Here is a 5,481-nt window from a genome sequence, read left to right as displayed (position 1 = left end):
TTTTTATGGAGTGAAATCAACTCTAGGCTTTGGTTTGTGGTAGATTGGACCAAGTGGAAGCTTGAAAATGGAGAAGTTCCCTTCCTTCTTGAGCTAAGGAGAGCCGGCCAACAAGAGAAGAAAAATGATGATTTTTGGTGAATTTTTGGATATTTACTTAGTTGGGTCAAAAGTCAAAAAAAATGTCAAAAGGTGAATAGTGATTCATAAAAGGTATCCAATAAGAAAGTGACATGTGTCACTCTATTAAATGCAATCTTATCATTCTTTTCTCTCTCACATCAATCACTCCACACACTCCACTTATCTCTTAACACCCGATAAATTTTACACAGTATCCGAAACTTAACCTTATTGGCCGAATTTTTCCGAACTTTTCGCACTAGTGGGTCCCACGTCCACTATTTACTCTTAATTTTCTAAAATTTCTCCAATGCTAGACAAATCATCTTAAAACTATAATTGCTCATAAAATTCACTAAGAAAATATTTTTAAGCCAGAAAATGCAAAAAAAAAAAAAAATTACGCAATTAAAGGGGAAATAAACCCTAGGAAAATATTAGGATTTTTACGGGTTCTCACACTCTCCCCCCCTTAAAAGAATTTCGTCCTCGAAATTTCTCACCTTAATTCCCGAAAAGGTTTGGGTATTTCTTTCGCATTTCCTCTTCCATTTCCCAAGTAGCTTCCTCCACTCCGTGGTTTCTCCATAACACTTTCACTAGCGGAATCTTCTTGTTTCTGAGCTCTTTGACTTTTCGATCGAGTACTTGGACTGGTTTCTCTTCATAAGCCAGTGATTCATCCACTTCGATATCCTCCGGTTGCAACACATGAGATGGGTCTGGATGATACTTCTTTAGCATCGAGACGTGAAAGACATCGTGGATTCGAGATAGACTGGATGGCAGTTCCAATCGATACGCGACCGCTCCAACCCTTTGAAGGATCTTGTAGGGTCCGACGTACCGCGGTTGAAGCTTCTTTCCTTTCCCCGTTGTAAGACTTCGTAAGGGTGTGATCTTCAGAAATACTTGATCTCCAACTTCAAATTCCAAATCCTTCCTTCGGTTATCCGCGTAGCTCTTTTGGCGACTCTGGGCGGTTTGAAGCCGTTGCTTTATCAACTTGACCTTCTCGTGAGCCTCTTCCATCCATGGAATAGTTGTCGGGTCCAGTGCCTTCTTTTCACCAACCTCATCCCAGTAAATCGGTGAGCGGCACTTGCGTCCGTAGAGAGCTTCGTACGGAGCCATTTGAATTGACGAATGAAAGCTATTGTTGTACGCGAACTCTACCAGGGTCATGTGCTGACCCCAACTGCCTCCAAAGTCCAGAATGCACGTTCGTAGCATGTCCTCAAGAGTTTGAATCGTCCGTTCCGACTGGCCATCCGTCTGAGGGTGATAAGTAGTGCTTAAATTAAGTTTCGTCCCCAGGGTTTCTTGGAACTTCTGCCAAAATCGTGATACAAACCGTGGATCCCGATCAGAGACAATGCTCACAGGCACGCCGTGTAATCTTACTACTTCATCCATGTACAATCGGGTCAATTTGTCCATTGAGTACTTCATGTTCACCGGCAAGAAATGGGCCGACTTGGTTAATCGATCAACGATCACCCAAACGGCATCGTGTCCTCTTTGTGTCCTCGGTAAACCGGAAACGAAGTCCATGGTGATGTTTTCCCACTTCCACTCGGGTATCTCCAAGGGTTGTAACAGACCCGATGGTTTTTGATGCTCTGCCTTCACTTGCTGGCAAATGAGACATTTCTGTACGTATTGAGCAATTTCCTTCTTCATATTGTCCCACCAATAGGTTCCTTTTAGGTCTTGATACATCTTGCTGCTGCCCGGATGGATTGTATACTTGGACCGATGAGCTTCCTCCAGAATCTCCATTTTCATCGACTCCACTTTCGGTACCACTATTCGGTTCCGATACTTCAAAATACCCTCAGGACTCAAATTAAAGTCCGTAGTTTCTCCCTTATCCACTTTCTCTTTCCATTTCTGTACCATCAAATCTTCTTTTTGTGCCTCTTTAATACGTTCCAGTAGAGTGGAGGTAACCCTAACATTGCCAAATATCACCTTATGGCTCCCTAGACAGGGTTTCCACTCGCACACGGATTCTAGCAAACCCCACTCCTTAATCATTAGCCCTGCTATTTGCACCTTACGACTTAAGGCATCTGCTACCACATTTGCCTTTCCCGGATGGTAATTGATTGTACAGTCGTAATCTTCCAGAAATTCCATCCACCTTCGTTGCCTCATGTTGAGTTCCTTCTGGGAAAAGAGGTATCTAAGACTTTTGTGATCCGAAAACACTTCGAAAGTTACCCCGTATAGGTAATGCCTCCACTTTTTCAGAGCAAACACCACTGCGGCTAATTCTAGATCATGAGTCGGGTAGTTCTGCTCGTGAAGCTTCAATTTTCTAGAGGCGAAAGCAATCACATTCCGGTTCTGCATCAAAACACACCCCAGTCCTTCTCGCGACGCATCCGAATATACTACAAACCCGTCCACTCCATTTGGCAAGACCAGTACTGGAGCCATGGTCAGTCTTTTCTTTAATTCCTGAAAACTTGTTTCGCATCAGCCGTTCCAGATAAACTGACCATGCTTCTTTGTCAAGTCAGTTAAAGGTCCTGCCAGTTTGGAAAAATCTTTAATAAACCGTCGGTAGTACCCAGCTAGCCCTAGAAAGCTACGAATTTCTGTGGGAGTTTCTGGCCTCTTCCAATTCATCACGGCCTCGACCTTCGCCGGGTCCACCGAAATACCTTCGTGGGAGATCACGTGCCCTAGAAACGCTACTCTCTCCAACCAGAACTCGCATTTACTAAACTTGGCATACAGCTGATGTTCCCGCAATGTCTGCAATACCATTCTCAAATGCTTCTCATGCTCCTCACGTGTCTTAGAGTAGACCAAAATGTCATCGATAAACACAACAACAAATCGGTCTAGATAGGGTTTGAAAACCCTATGCATTAGGTCCATGAAGGCGGCGGGAGCATTAGTCAGTCCAAAGGGCATAACGGCAAACTCGTAATGCCCGTATCTCGAGTTGAAAGCAGTTTTCGGAATGTCCTCCTTCCTAATCAACAACTGATAGTATCCCTGTCGAAGGTCTAACTTTGAGAAGACCACTGCTCCTTGCAGATGGTCAAACAACTCGTCGATGTGGGGCAGTGGATACTTATTCTTGATCGTAACGTTATTCAGCCCCCTATAGTCAATACACATCCTCAACGTGCCGTCCTTATTCTTCACAAATAAGACCGGAGCTCCCCAAGGAGACTCACTCTCGTGAATGAATCCCCGCTCCAACAGATCTTGCAGTTGCAACTTAAGCTCTTTAAGTTCTGCAGGCGCCATTCGGTAAGGGGTTTTCGAGATAGGTGCGGTTCCAGGTAAAAGATCTATTCGGAATTCTATCTCTCTTTCCGGAGGCAAGGCCACTAATTCATCAGGAAATACATCCGGAAATTCCCTCACTATGGCCACGTCTTCCACTTTTAACTTATCCGTAGGGGTGTTAATTAAGAAGGCCAAAAATCCTTGCGCCCCTCTACTTATCAGTTTCCTAGCTCGAATGCCCGAAATGAGAGCAGATGAGGCTAACCTACCCCTTATATCCAACCTTAAGGTTGCCTCACCAGGAATGCGAAATTCCACTATCTTCGTTTTACAATCCAGTTGGGCGTTATATTTGGCTAGCCAGTCCATACCTAAAATCACATCGTACCCCGTAATGGATAAGCTAATCAAGTCCCCTAAAAACCTCCTTTCACCTACCCATACGTCGCAATCCCTATAGACCATACTAGTCACCAAACGTTGATTCCCCGTAGGTGTACTCACCTCTAAGTCATATGGTAAGCTAGCAGGTTTTATATCGATGCCACACATGAAATCAGGGTTAACAAACGAATGAGTGGCACCAGGATCAATTAACACTTTAGCAAAGCGGTGGAAAATAGGGATCGTACCTTCCACCACCTCGGAAGACTCTGGGACCTGATGGGGCTCTAAGGAATAAACCCTAGCTGGAACTTTAGGCTTGGATCCGTCTCCCTTGGCTGGTCCAGTATTAGTCCTCGGCGGTAGTTGACTTCCCTTTCCGTCTTGTTTCAGGACCGGACATGTAGCCAGCTGATGGTCCGCACTTCCACACCGCAGACATTTCCCCAATTTCCTCCAGCAATTGTCCTCGGTGTGGTTTGTCTTTCCACAGTGCCCACAGGGACCACGAGGTGCCAAAGCCGCGCTACTCTGAGCATTTGCCCTCTGTCCTCGCCCAGCTTGGCCACCCCTGAACGGAGTCCCTCTGCCTGATCCAGATTGTCGACCACCACCCGATCCTCGTCCAAACTTCGAGGGAGTGCTCTTCTCACCTTGTCCGGACGTACTCCCAGGAAAACCACGCTTCTTAGCCTGGAAGTTTCGGACCTGCAGCCGTGCACTCTCAACCCGTTGGGCTTTTTCCATTGCCTCACTAAAAGTAGTGATTTGAGCCGCCGCGAGGTCTTTCTGGATCTCGACATTCAAACCCTGAATGAAGCGCCTAACCCGTCGTTGCTCAGTTATGATTAGCTCAGGCGCGAATTTGGACAAGCGGGTAAATTGACTCTCGTACTCCGCCACAGTCTGAGCCCCTTGCCGGAGCCGGATAAACTCGTCCTCCTTCCTCTCCTGGACAAGAGGAGGGAAGAACTTGGCATTAAATTCTCGGATGAAGTTCACCCAAGTCCTCGGTGTCTGCTCCCGCTCCCATTTCTGCCTAATGACGTTCCACCAGGAACGGGCAGCTCCCTCAAGTTGAAACACGGCAAATATCACCTGCCGTTCCTCTGGGTAGTGTAGGGCCGCGAAGATATCAACCATTTTCTCAAGCCACTTCTCGGCGACGTCAGGGTCGGGTCCCCCAATAAACTTTGGCGGGGAAAACTTTTGGAAACGTTCTAGAGCTCTATCTTCGCTCTCATTATGATGGCCAGGGTTTCCGGGGTTTCCAGGGTTAGGGTTTGGGTTCTGGCCCTGTTGTTGCACTACTTGTGCAAGTAGGTTGGTCATTTGCTGCATAGCAGCAGCTATTTGAGCATTGGGGTCTATTTGGGGTTCAGGAATTGGGCCAGTAGAAGCTTCCCCAGTTTCCCTAACCGGTGTGGGTTGCCTACCACGCCCACGTCCCCGACCACTTCGTGTTCCTTCCATAGGGTATACTTGGTCTAGGCAAAAGTACTAAACCAAAGCAATAACAAAGCATATAAGTAACACTTAAGTTTTGCACAAAAACACATTTATACAGTCCAAGCATAAACACAATCACACATATATACATGCCAAACACATATATACAAGCAGTCAGTCAGGTACGGCCAAAGCACGTACGTACACAAAAGATCCACCTGAGGATAGGCCTATCAAAAGAGATTTACACGTAGCTAACCCTACATCCAAAAC

Source organism: Coffea eugenioides, unplaced genomic scaffold (assembly GCF_003713205.1).
Source record: "Coffea eugenioides isolate CCC68of unplaced genomic scaffold, Ceug_1.0 ScVebR1_2917;HRSCAF=4040, whole genome shotgun sequence".
Taxonomy (NCBI): Eukaryota; Viridiplantae; Streptophyta; class Magnoliopsida; order Gentianales; family Rubiaceae; genus Coffea; species Coffea eugenioides.
The sequence above is the reverse complement of the archived record's forward strand: the minus strand, read 5'-3'. Positions refer to the sequence as shown.